We start from the raw sequence: 14,368 nt of genomic DNA, 5'->3' as shown, positions 1-14,368 counted from the left end.
TCCCAAGGCAGCGAGTATTTATTGACCATCTACTGTTTGCCAGAACTTTCTCTATGCTGGTGATACAGAGAGTAAAAAGAAAGGCTGAGGTGTCTGCTTCCAAAAACTTCTTGACCACCTGCCAAGTGCCCAGGCTGCTATGCTGGGCCTGGGGACCGAGCAGTTCCCCTCACTGTGCTCATTCTCAGGTGCAGAGGCAACCAGCAGAAGCATCAGTGATGTAAGGTCAGCAGTGGCAGGCGTCACAGTGAAGGTGAAGGTAGGTGAGGACATAGGAGTGATGGGGGAGGCAGAGGGTGAGCAGGGTGGCCTCTCCAGGAGTCCCCCCTAGGAGGTGTGGGGGAGCCTCCAGGCAGAGAGTGGACTGGGCTCCTTCAGGGCAGGCTGGTGTGGCCAGAGTGAGGTCAGTGGGGGCAGACACGGGGCAGACGAGCCCAGAGGACAGGATGGGTCAGGTCACAGCGGCCTGGTGAGATTTTATTGTGACTGCGCCAGGAGGCCCTCTGAGGAGGGTACCTAACATGTCTTTGGACCTTTGGTAGATTCAACTTCACAGGCCAAACAGGTGGGAAGCCTGGAGAACACTGTGGGGACCACCCTGGGAATGGGGTCCAGGCCATCCAGGCCGAGAAAGGGAATCCGGAAGGGGAAGGAGGTGTGAGCCCACGGAGCGAGCAAGGGGCCGTGGCAATCCCAAGCACGGGCCTCTTGGCAGGGGACGGATGCTGTCTTCAATCAGATCCAGGGAGGTCAGGAGCCCTGGCATACAGCTGGCCCGAAGGAGCCCTTCATCGGCCGTTATGGCCTCTATGTGTACAACGCGTTCTCCTTGTCCCTGGACGGCAGGCTCACGCGCTCGGCTTCTGTGCCAAGTGAGGAATCTCGAAATCCTGCCCTGCCGGAGCTCACAAGGATGCAGAGACATCTGGGCTTCCTGAAAGGCACTATTTTCTTCCCCTCCCTCTGGTGTCCAGGTGCAGCTGGGGACAGGTGTCTGGGCCGGGGACAGGTGTCCAGGTGCAGCGAAACATTACCTGTGGGCTCTTCCCAGCATCCTCTGGGGACCTGGACATCGGTGACCTGTGGATGGGAGCCAGGAATGTGCCCCATGACAATCCACCCCGAGACTCCCTTCCAACCCTTTCTTCAACCCTAATGAACCAGGGTGGCTTGGCCCAAGAGCGGGAGAAGCAGCGACCTGGAATGTTCCTCGGTGTTGCTCCCCTCAGCCAGCCTCGGCTAAGGGCCCTGTGTGGGTGCAGGTGGGGCTGTGCTGCCCCTCGACTCTGAAAGCACCACCGTGTCCGTGCTTTCCCCATTCCCTGGCCTCGACCGGGGCAGACCGCCGCGGGGTGCTGACTGGAGGCCTCCGAGCACCCTGCGTCCCTGTTATTACGGCAAACTTAAGAGTAGTAAATAAAAGGAACAAACGAAATAAAAACACAAAATGAAAAAATAATTAAAACAATAACTATTCCATTCATTCTGAGCACATCATCCAAGATTGCATTAGAAAAAAAAACTACAATAAAAACATGCTTTTAATCTGATAGTAAAAAAGCCCAATAAAATAAAAATGAGCTCCATTAATGAAAATAATGGCTCTTACCCCAGCCAGTTAAAATGCTGAGCTTATGTGTTTTGGGGTTTGGGGGAGCTGAGGACGGTTGTTTTCCACAGCTGGCGACAGATTTGCTTCTGCTCCGTACTGCAGACGGCCCCTGCTAATTAGGACGCCTCAGTCTGGAATCTTACCTTTTGTATGGAGCCCCAAGAAATTCTGTAGGAAGGCAACCGAGTCCCGGGGAGGTGGGCAAAAGGGGGACCTGGGCTCCATTTAAGATCCGGACTTCAGAAAGGTGCTCACGTGCGTGTGTGCGTGTGTGTGCGTGTGTGTGCACGTGTGTGCACGTGTTTTCTTTCTCTCCCTTTTTCCCTCTTAACCCCCCTCCCTCTTCCTTCCTTCTCATTACTTCAATTTGTTTTTGCCCCTTTTAGGGAGTGACTTTAATTTTCTTACAGATGACAGGTAAGCCCCACTTCAGACTCTTTTAGGATGAAATGGAGGTATACGTAGATGAGTCCCCGGTAATAGGAGAACTCAGCCAGACCCTTTCCTTGCTTTTTTTTTTTTTTTTTGCTAGGAAAATTGTGTGCATGAGACAATGCATGCGGACGCCCCGCATGCGGCATCCGCGGCCCGGGTGGCCTTCTCCGGCCTGCCCTCCTCGGGGGCTCTCTCCCCTCCTGTTCTTGCACGGGTTCTGAGCCGTAATTGGTAGGGACGTGGGTGTTTACTTGCTTGGCTCTGAAGCCCTCGAGTGCAGCCACCAAAGGAGAAATGCCACCCCTCACAGTCCACGTCTGGACCCGCGAAGGAAGGCTGTGCTGGGAGCCGACCTCACAGAACCCAGGGCGACACTTGTTCAAAGAAACCCTCCGTCCAGTTCATCAACGCCTCCGCTGCCCTCTCAGGGCCCCGATGCAACCACTACAAGTACTCGCTCGTTCAAATGAATATTCACATTGTAATTTAGTACCTCATTATGCTTCCCCGGTCATAACTGGAAACGCGGCACTAAAACCCTTACATGCTCCTTGGCTATCAGCATGTACCTTTGTCAACATCCCGGGATGCCAGAGACTTCGTTAATGGTCAATCTCCGTGCTCATGTCTCTCCCTGTCGCCGATCCTCCCCTGTCGCTCGCAGATTTACTCTTTGCAGGTTGTGTCGAGCACGGCAGGGTTGCCTGAATAAAAGAGAACGTCTGGGAGCTCAGCTCCCTTCCCGGAGAAGCATGTGCACGGGTGGCTTTCAAAATAGCTTCAGTCTTTTGTCTGATGCCAGGACCAGCCAAAGAACCTAAAGTTTTGGGATCCCGCTGCGGGAAACCCGGCACCTCCACCCATCCTGCCTGACACAAGTGCTCCATAAAGGGAGATGATTGATCCGCCTCATCTTGCCTCGTATGGCCAGGCCAGTGGTCCTCAGTCCCGGATGCACATAAGAAAGCGTGTATCTTAAAAAAAAAATTAAAATAAAAATATTATCGTGCCTGGTCTCACATCAGAACAATGAAATCTGTGCTTCTTCGGATGGGACTTCCAGGTGGTTCCAACGGGCAAGAAGGATTGAGATCCCCGTCCCAGGCGCAGCTAACATATGCAGGTTTCAAAGAGCCACTCTTTCTGGGACGCCTGGGTGGCTCAGGGGTTGAGCATCTGCCTTTGGTTCAGAGTGTGATCCTGGGGTCCCGGGATCAAGTCCCGCATGTGCCTCATGAATAAATAAATAAAAAAAATAAAAATAAAAATAAAAAAAAAGCCACTGTTTCCTGTGGGACTGGTTCCAGTGTCGAGCAACTATTCACGAGTGATCAGAAACTTAATTCCTGCGTGCACCTTTTCTACGGACTGATTAGCCCCGTACCGAAAAGAGCAGCGGTGAAGGAAGGGGATGCGGGTTTCATGTGGGTAAAAACACTATTGAAGAGACCGATCCATTTCAGAAGACATCCGTCCTAAGAGGAAGTCTTCTTGTCTGAATAATATTTGCTGCTCTAACTTCCCAGTGTTCTTATGCAAGTTCTCTCATCATGCAAACCCCCTGTCGGGAGGCCTTGGGTGGCCATTGGCACAGCCTGCACACGGCTCGTAACCAGCAGCCCTGCCTACCAGCCTCAGGAACAAAATCAGGGCTTCTGCTTTGAAAACATCTATTTGCAATGGAGGGGAAAGAAGAAACACAACAATGGGTGGGTCTGTAAGTCCCCCTCTAAGGAAGTAGGTTTCCTGACACTTCTATGGTGTTTAGAGATAGGCTTTCCGAGCAAAGAGGACCCGTGTGCTGGAGGGTCATGGGGTGGCATGGAGGTGGCGAGGGCTTCCCGTAGGCTGACCTCCCACCTCTCCAAGAACCGTCATCCACGCCCTCAGACACCCTGGACAGCCTTCTTGCTACGGCATGTGGAATTCCCAAGCGCCAAATGCCGGTTGTCTTTATCCAACAGCTTTAGCACCGGGTCACATCAGGAGAACTTCACCAAGTGGATTGGGTTGAAAGGATCCCATGCGTGAGCCTTTGCACAGTTTGAGCCGATTCTCTCCGGGCCATTCCTCCAGAATCACCTGGTGAACTTCCCCAAACTACAGTCTAGGGCCTGGAGAGTCTGGAGAGCCTGATTCCGTGAGTCCCTCAAGTGATTCAGGCAACCTGTCTCCTGGGAACGCAGCTGGAGTGCGATACTGATGACCACTCGCCTTGACCCACGAAGGCCGCTGGGACTCCGGGAACGTCCCCGCCTCGCCCATTGTCAACTTGTCTACTTGGTGCACCATTTTCTCTCTTCTCAGCTTGATGTCAGTGTGTGCCGATTTTCTAAAGGTCCTTTGTCTTCATTTTATGGGAATTGTAAATTACATACCCGTTTTAGTGAACTATAATTTACCTTAAGTTGAATTAAATTTATACTTTGTCAAATGTAAGAACCGACTTTAATGAGTTTTGGTAGATGAATACAGTCAAGTATACGTTCACTTCCTTAGTCATATGTAGAACATTTACATCATCTCCTAAAAGTTCCCTTGTGTCTCTTCAAAGCCATTTCCCCTCCCAGCCCTAGTCACTGGCAACCACTATTTGGTTTTTCTGTTGCTATAATTTCACCTTTTCTAAAATTTTACATGGAATGAATCATGCGGTATGCAGTCTTTTGTGTCTGGCTTTTTTTTCACTGGAAATGCCTATTATAACCTGTTTGAGATTCATATGTTTCTTTTTTTTTAATTGCTACTTTAAAATTGTAAATTAGTTGATTAGTTTCTAATTTATGTACAGTTGACTTATCACATTCTGTCAGTTTTATTTTATTTTATTTTTTTATTCTGTCAGTTTTAGATGTATGGGTCTATGTTTCTTGTCTACCGGTGGCTTTTTCTTTTTTCCTGGCCGAGTAGCATTCTCTCGTACATTTACATCATAATCTATCCATTTAAAAATCTATGGGCATCTGTATTATTTCCAGTTTTATGAAATGATGAATAAATTTGTTATACACATTCACAAAAAGGTTGCTTTATAGATACATAAATATCTAGGGATGGGATGGCTGGGTTGTATAATACATGCATCTCTGAATTTAGGAGAAATGCTAAATTCCAAAATGACCGTGCCATTTTATACTCTGAGCAGCAATTTATGAGAGTTCCAGTGATTTCATCTTTTTGGCAGCACTTGATTGCTATCTTTCTTTTTAACCATTTTAGTAGGTGTGCAGTGGCTTTTCATCATGGTTTTAATTTGCATTTCTCTGACGATTAACAATATTGAACATTTTTTAAACATGTTTTTATGCCATTTATAAGTCTTTGGTGAAATGTCCATTCAAAGATTTTGCCCATACGTGCCTTTTTTAAGGAAAATCAATTTGGGGAAAATTGACGTCTTTGCTATGTTTAGTTTCCAGTTCGTGAACATGGTGTAACTTCCCACTTCTTTAGGTCTACTTGGGATTCTTTCGTCTGCATTTGGTAGTTTTTAGATCTTGTACATGGTTTTTTTAAGTTTACACCTAAGTATCTCATTTTCTTTGAAACAAGCACAAGAGGTAGTTTAACTTTTATCTTGGTTCATGCATGTTCACTCTAGGACACGGGAACGCAATCGACTTTTATGTGTTAATCTCCTGCTCTGCACCCTTGTTCTCACTTTCTCATTCTAGCTGTTAGTTGGTTGGTTTGTTTCTTAAGATTTCCTGAGACTTTTTATGTAGGAAATACGTCATCTACAAAGAGGAACAGTTTAATTTTCTCTCCACCGTCTATTCCTCTTCTGCCACCCTGCAGTGGCTAGAACTTGCAGCACAGTAGTGATGATGAGTGGTGAGGGTAGACCTTCCCGCCCCGGTTCCCAGCCTCAGAGGGAAAATGGTCCATCCTTCCCTGTCGGCGTGGTGTTCACTTACCTGCGGGTGTTTTGTGGATTCCTTTGGAGACTCAGGACGGTCTCTTGCTCCTATTTGGCTGAGGATTTGCACCATGAACAGGTGTTGGATTTTGTCAAGTGCACTACCTGTGTTGGGGCGCCTGGGTGGCTCCGTCGGTTAAGTGTCTGACTCTTGATCCCAGCTCAGGTCTTGATCTCAAGGTCTTGAGTTCAAGCTCCATGTTGGGCTTCACACTGGGCATGGAGCCTACATTTTAAAAAAGCCCCATCTGTGTCAATTCAATGATTATGTGATTCTTCTCTTCAGCCTGCTGAGATGGTAGATGATATTGATTGATTTTTGTATGTTGAACCCGCATTGCATATCTGAAAGAAATTCAAGGGGATCATGCTGTCTAATTCTGTTTTTTTATATTGCCAGGTTGATTTGCTAGTATTTTCTTGAATATTTTTGTTGCTAAATTCGTAAGAGACAGTGGTCTGCTGTTGTCTTATTTTGTACTATGTTGGAGCAGTTTTAGTATCAAGGTAATAGGAGCCTCATAAAATGAGTTTAGAAGTGTTTGCTCCTCTTCTATTTTCTGAGAAAGATTGCATAAAATTGTTGTTAATTCTTTAAATATTGGCTAGAATTTTCCGGTAAATCAGCCATTTCTTTTTTTAGGAGATGTATAATGAAAAATTCAATCTATTCAGTGGTTCAAAGACCTGCTGGGTTATCCATTCGACCTTGGTTTTGGTAGTTTGTGATTTTTAAAGAATTGGTCCATTTTTTTCCTAATCTGTTGAATTTATGAGTGTGCAGTTGTTCACAGTATTCCACTCGTTCTTTTAATGGCCACAGGATCTGTTGTAATATCCCATTTTTTTTTTTCCTGATGATGATTTGTGTCTTCTCACATTTTATTTTGGTCAGTCTTAATAGAGGTTTAACATTAAATTTTTAATAGCTTTTAAAAAGAAATAGCTTTTTATTGCATTGTTTTTCATTATTGCTTTCCCATTTTTAATTTCATTGATTTCTGCTCTGATCTTTATTATTTCCCTCCTTTGGTTTGCTTGTTTGTTTACTCTTCCTTTTCTGTTTTCTTGAGATGAGAACTTTGATTTGAGACTTTTCTTCTTTTCTAAAGTAATTTAATGCAGTAAATTTCTCTCTTAACATCACTTTAGGGCACCTGGGTGGCTCAGTGGTTGAGCGTCTGCCTTTGGCTCAGAGTGTGATCCTGGGGTCTGGGATTGAGTCCCTGCAGGGAGCCTGCTTCTCCCCCTGCCTCTGTCTCTGCCTCTCCCTCTCTGGGTCTCTCATGAATAAATGAATAAAATCTTAAACAAAACAAAACAAAACAAAGCATTGCTTTAGCTGCATACCACATATTTTGATTTTTTATATTTTAATTTTCATTCAATTTTATGGATTTTAAATTTCTCTTAAGACTTCCTTGTTGAATTTAGACGTGTGTTGTTTAATTTCCAAATGTGGGACGGAGGGAAGAATGTACTGACTCCTTGAGAGAGATAATTTACCAGATTCGTTTTGAGAAAGTAATACGATATGAGCCTTTATGCTCACAATCGGGGTTTTACACACCCTTGAGAAATCTAAAGGAACACAGAAATACCTCTAAGAGAAATACAAGGGAAACATTTGCTTCCTTTACTTCTCAGACATTTCTGAACTAGGAGCACTAATAAATCCGCTCATCCAGTCATTCATTTGTTCACAACATTGCTCACCGTCATTCTCAGAGCACCATGCTCTGTCCTATGTGCAGGATCTTCCTGGACCCAGAGCTCCCAAGTCCCTTCGCTCACTGTGTTGTTGTGTCTCCCATTCTGAACTCTGACCCATTAGCATAAATTGCTGAAAATAAGTGTTCTTATAGGGTATTGAGGATGCAGATTATGAGATTGCGTTGGTACTTGGCTATTGGTTTGGAGATGTGAATATTTGAGCTACACTCATAACCCAAATATGGCCAATTATTAAGTGAGGTTATAGTTACTCCCTTATTTATTGAAAATGGTTTCTTTTGGATACAGGGATTTGGATAATTGCCTCTGCTTCTCATTTCATGGAATGGTGGTGATGCTTAGGTGAGGAGGAGGAGGAAGAGGGGAATGAGGTTCTGAGATTCTAAGTTCATGTCCTGTTCATATCTACTATCCACCCATCCATCTGTCCTATTTATCCGTCCATTCATCTGTCTGTCCATTCACTGATTTTTCTATATGTTCTTGGTCATCATAGTTGCCAACCTCATTATCAACTCAGGATCCTTTTATTTGCTGTTCCTTTTTCTGAAAGGCTCTTTCCTTGACTTTCCATGTGATTGTCTCCTTCTTACCATTTCTTCAACAAAATCTTTCCTAACCACTCTATCTAAATAAATTCCCTTGGAGTTACTGTCACATTATTATTTTATTCTTTTTAAAAAATATTTTATTTATTTATTCATGAATGACACACAGAGAGAGAGAGAGGCAGAGACACAGGCAGAGGGAGAAGCAGGCTCCATGCAGGGAGCCTGATGTGGGACTCAATCCCGGGTATCCAGGATCACACCCTGAGCCGAAAGTGGCGCTAAACCACTGAGGCACCCGGGCTGCTCTATTTTATTCTTTTTAGATACTTCCTACTCTTTGAAATTATTCATTTTTATTCATTTATTTATTTTCAAACTTCTTTGCCAGAATATAAGTTCCATGAGGGCAGAGATCTTATCTTTCTGGTTTTCCATTGTATTTCCGACATATAGAACAACATCCATGCAGCAGGTGATCCATACATACAGCTGCTTATTAATTAAATTAATACATGTAACTCTTATGACAATAGAAGGTAGTGATTAAGAGTGCAGACTCTGAAGCTAGAGTGCCTGCCTTTAATTCTATGCGTGCAAACTTGGAAATAGTATTCAATGATCTTGGGCAAGCCTTTTATCATTCCCGTGCCTCAGTTGCTTCATGAATGAAAATGATATAAATTGTATAAAATGAGACTAGCACATAACTTAGAGAATCGTCATTGCCAAGAGGATTAAACAAGGTTACAAAACAAAAAGCTAAAGTGCCTCATATGGTACCTGGTAAGTGTGATGCATTTGAAAACAACAAAACAACAAATAATAATAATCATTCCCAAATTTTGGAAAATAAAATCTTAAAACCAACGAATATGACAACAACACAAGAAAACAGTTCCTACCTTGAAAATTGAAGTGTAGTGAATACTTTTGAGCAACTTTCAAGTTCTAGAAAGTGGCTTCAGGCTTTCGACAGCCTGGCCCTAAAAGTCACTGCTAAGTCCTAGATGCCAGTACTTTAGGAGTCACCTCAGAGGTGCTGCCTTTATTATGATTGACTTGAGGCAAAAGGCACTCCCTTGTGTGCACACAAACATTAATGATAATAATTAAGAAGGCCCTGGCAATTTTACCCAGTGATGTGTAGGATCGGGACAGTGTGGTCTGTCAGTAGATGGTGGCACCGTAGAGCAGGTGAGGGGCAGAGCAAGAAGTGAACACCACCCCGCTCAGAATTAATCTCCCGGCAGGGCCAGCTGTCACCCACTCTCGCCTGGCCAGCATGTAGTTCTGTGAGGCCTGTCAGTCTCCCTGGATCAGTGTCTGACCACAAGCTGACTTTCTGCATGGGAGAGGTGGCGAGCCTGCAGGGATCCTTGTTCTGAGCAGCTTGTCTGGGCTCACGGGGGGAGTGAGCTACTCTCCAGGACTCGCCCAGAATGCCTGCCTAGGGCAGGAGAAGCCTCCTTGCTACCCTAGGTGCTTTGTTGGCACAGAGGGACTCAGTAGTGCCTTGCCCTGGAGGACTCATCAGAGGGAAGAGAGAGAATGAGGCACAAGCAACTCAAGACGGGGCCTAGTCCACAGACTCCTGGCTCCTGGTCAGGACTCCTAAGCTCTGGCCCAAATTCTTCCAACGGCTTGTCCTGAGTCCTTAGAAACCCCCACAATTTCACTGTCAGGGGATGATATCACCAGGCATTAGCTCTCCCATCCTCCTCTGCCCTCAGGCCTTCCATCTCTCTCTACCCCCATTACACATCGAGAACAAGAATTTTGAGCCTCCAAGGGCCCAATGTTTTGGCCCTAAAAATAAGTGTAAAGGAGAACTTGCTGGACCCCAGTCTTCACTCCTGTAGGCACCAAGGGTAAGCAGTGCCAAGATGGGCCACTTTGGCATAAGCGTTATTTTGAGTTAAATGCAATTAACCTTAGAAGGTTCGAGAAAAGCTCTGTAGCAGGCAGAGAGGTATTAACAAGAATTCCTCTTAAAAAAAGAAAAAAAGATTTTATTTATTTATTTGAGAGAGAGAGCTTGGACAGAAAGAGGGACAAACAGATTGCCCACTGAGCATGGAGCCCAATGAGGGGCTGGATCCCAGGGTCCGGAGATCATGACCCGAACCAGCCAGGTGCCCCTAACAGGGATTCCTGATTACCCAGGGAAACTTATTTGCATGATTTTCTAATCTCCTTTCAACTTCCTGCTAATGGTCTTCCTCCTCTTTGTATCCCCAGACCCTGCCTTTCTCCTGAGCTCAGAATAAGCCTCACGCCACCTGGCTGCCGCGTCTCTGTGGATTTTCCGCATGTCTGAAACTAAATTTGATTTCTCCTGTTGACCTGTCTCATGTCAATTTGGTTCTTGGTCCTGCTAGAAGGATCTTGAACGACAGGGGAAATTCTTCCTTCCCAACATGCTAAAGGAGAAGAGGTGAACACTCTTCCCACGTTGAGGGTAAGAGCTGTGTGGAAGGGACAGGGCATCCACCTCTTTCCCTGGGTGGGTGACAGGACCTCCAGGGAAACTGGAGGACCTGAGAGCAGAGGATCCCTGGCTCTTGCTTCCCATGTAAAGCGGGAAGCCCAGAGTAGCCCCACACCCTGGCATGGGCTGACTGCAGTGGGGCAGGCCTGGTTGCAAGGTGATTTCAGCAGAGGGGCAGACTCCAAGATTCCTGCTCTTCCCTAGAGGGGTGGGAAGCAGCCACCGTTCCAGAGTCCCAAGAAAGGCCCAGAAGATAGATAGATGTGAGCTAGTCTACCTGGGGTGGGGTGGGGGGTGTGTGTGTCTCATGTTCCTGGCGAGGGAGGGAAGGCTGCCAAGTATCCAGCATCATGAACGTGGCATCAGACTCCACATGGGAGACATAGTTATCTCCACGGATGTTTGAGAGAACTGAAAACTCACCAAAAATAGAACAAAACCACACACAACTTAACAAATGCACACAGACAGAGGCGACCATAGTCCAGAAACTGCCCTGCCTCCCTTACCCCAGTGCCTAGGGTGGAGGAGAAAGGGGAAACCCTGGACGGGCTAAGTTTAAGTCTGAATTGACTGTTGACTCAGAACTTGGGCTGAAGGTAGGATTAAGTTGAGTTAAAGACAACGTTAGTTGGTTTTTTTTTTTTTTTTTTTTTGCACATACAGTGTCCTGAAAACATCGCACCCATCACGCTTCAGCAACTTACAGTCTTCACAGTAACACGCATCACCTGAGCTATTGTGAGGCTCCAGTTCAACTATGGAGAATTTACTTTATTAAGTAACTAGAAAGGACCATGGGAGACCCTAGTTGTTTGGCATTGTCAGAGGGCAGGGTGGGCTTCCAGTCTCGAAGTGGGTTGGTAATTTTCTAAAGACATCGAGGTTTGAGGACCAGAATCTCCAGGGAGCATTTTGATATACTGATGCCTGAGCAACGTCCCGTAGGTCTGTGTCTGTGTCATCTGTCTCCTGTGTCTCAGGGAAGTGTAGCGGCCTGGCAAGGTCAGGAGCCGCTGCCTGGAATGAGTGGGATGTGGAGACGGTCACCTCTTAGGAGCAGACGAGGTCTTGTCACTGCTGTCCCCTGCCCAAGGGGAAGGCCAACTGGGTAGTAGGGAAGCAGCTAGGGGTTCAGAAGGAGAAAGCCTTCCTTCCAGCTCCAGGGGAAGAAGTTGGCTTCTCTGGATGGACTCAGCTCCTTGTTAGTGGAGGCCGATCGTCAGGTGGACAGTCACCTGTTGCAGATGCCGAGCGAAGGGATTCAAGCAGGATCTGAGGAAATTGGACCCAAGGCCCCACTGAAGCTCAGATTTCTAAGGCTCCATGAGCACAGGGTTAACGGCAGGTTTGAGGAACTCTGGCACTGGTTTATGGTGTCAGATGGTATTTGCCCTCCTCACCTGGCCCGTGGGACTAGGAACATCTGGTGGGACAGGTGTGTCTACTCCAATGGGTGTCGTGGCCACAAGTGCCTTGCCTTTTGTTTTGATTTTTTGATAGCCACTTTTTAATTTGAATGAAGTGAAACCTCTCATATTTTCTTCAGGGTTTTGCTGTTGTTGTGGCAATGTTGGTGATTTCCCCTGTGTCCCAAAAAGCTGGACTTTGGCCCTGGAAATTGAGAGAAGACAAAGAACATAAGTCTTCTACTAGAGATGACTTGTGCTTCTTTCTAATGTTGTTTATTTATTATCTGGGTTATATCTTCTATAAATCTTCTATTCATGATGCTTCCTTATTTCTTTCAAATTGGCTTGCCTTTTTCTAATTAGTTTGCATAAATTTTTTTGTGTGTGTGGTGTGGAAATTAACCTTATTAGAAATATTATTTTCTAGTTGTATATTTTGTGTGCTGGCTTACATTTCACCAAACAAATGTTTTATATTTATAGGGTTAGATTTAACTCCCTTTACATTTTTAGTAGAAATTAAATAATGATTTTTTAAAAATTTTTATTTATTTATGATAGTCAAAGAAAGAGAGAGAGAGAGGCAGAGACATTGGCAGAGGGAGAATCAGGCTTCATGCACCGGGAGCCCAACGTGGGATTCAATCCCGGGTCTCCAGGATCGCATCCTGGGCCAAAGGCAGGCGCCAAACCGCTGTGCCACCCAGGGGTCCCTAAATAATGATTTTTAATTTATTCCTTTATTTTAGTATAAAATAAATAATAATACAAGACATAGATAAGAATGCATTTTTACTCTTATTTAGGAAGGCCGCATTAACTCCTGGATTGTAGGAGTGGTCTTCTCATTTTCTAGTAAGATTTCTTTATTTTATTTGAGCCTTTTATCTAGATGGAGTTTATTTTTGCCTATGGTTCTGGGATGAGCATCTTTTAAATTTCCATTTCATATTGATAACCAATTTTGCCAGCCCTGCTTATTAAATGGTCCATTTTCCCACACTTAACAAAATACTGTTTTTGTTGAATATAAACCTCTTGTAGGTAGGGATCAAATTCTGAATTTTCAATTAATTTCCATGGATCTATTTGTCTATTCATATGTCAATACTATGTTGATTTTTTACAATGACTTTTGAGAAGATTCTGGTAAGTCTCCTCTCATTTTTCTTTTTTGACATTTTTGGAGTAATTATTTAGGCAATTCTTTAGGTAATTCTTTCATACGAATTCAGGAATTATTCTAACCTTTTGGAATTCTCAGGAGAATTGCATTAAGTTATAGATTAATTTTAGAAGAATTGATATATATTTATCAATATATGTCACATCTATATTGATAAGTATAACATATGGATATAATATTTCATATATGTCAAAATATCATATGTATTATTTGAGAATGTATTTTCTCATCCAAGAGCATGGTACACTTTTCCAGGCATCTGGCTCCATTTCACTCTTTTTATTGCAATTTTAAATTTGTGTCCTAGTGTCCTGTGGCTTTCGGGTTAAATTTTTCCTTAGTATTTTGTCATTTTTGTTGTATTGTAAATTGAATAATTTTTACTTAATTCTATTCCAAGTGCTTAGTGTACTAACTAGTTATCGATTTTTGCATACATAGCTTATATATAGCTACCTTACAATTGTCTCTAATTACTCTTGGGAATTTTTTTTTTTTACTGAAATATTGTGAGTTGTCTAGGTGTACAATCAGCAAATGATAAATTTGTGTGTGTATTCCCAATTTGTTGCAATTATTTTAACTTCTTATTTTGCATTTTCTAGAACTGCCCTATCCTGTATGGTAGCCACTTGCACACTTGACTTTTTGAATTTAAATTAATAAAATTAAAAATTCAGTCCCTCCCTCACACTCACCACATTTCAGTTACTCATGAGTCACATGTAACTAGAGGCCGTTGTGTTGGACGCACAGTATATAGAATATTTCCTTCATCTCAGAAATTTCTATTGGACAACACTGTGCTAGAACATTCAGGATAATATATAATAATTATAGTGACAGTGGTGCTTTCTATATAATTCTTGACTTTAATAGACATGTTTTACTATTTTGCTACTTAAAGAAATTCAGTGGTCATCAAGGAAATGAAACTTAGATTAACGATGAGATTTTTTATATTTAAAAATAAGAAAAAATCTATTATCAACTAAAATTGGTAGGCATGAAGAAATAGGATACTCTCCTCT

General features: G+C 44.0%; 1 protein-coding gene across 3 annotated transcripts in view; it reads left to right on the top strand.

Moving 5' to 3' along the window:
• LOC112928460 (uncharacterized) overlaps positions 1-14,368 on the top strand; it is a 497,089-nt gene that overhangs the window by 451,247 nt on the left and 31,474 nt on the right. The window lies entirely within an intron of this gene.

The sequence above is a fragment of the Vulpes vulpes genome, chromosome 1 (assembly GCF_048418805.1).
Source record: "Vulpes vulpes isolate BD-2025 chromosome 1, VulVul3, whole genome shotgun sequence".
In the NCBI taxonomy this organism is placed as follows: Eukaryota; Metazoa; Chordata; class Mammalia; order Carnivora; family Canidae; genus Vulpes; species Vulpes vulpes.
This window is presented reverse-complemented; position numbering and strand designations above follow the sequence as displayed.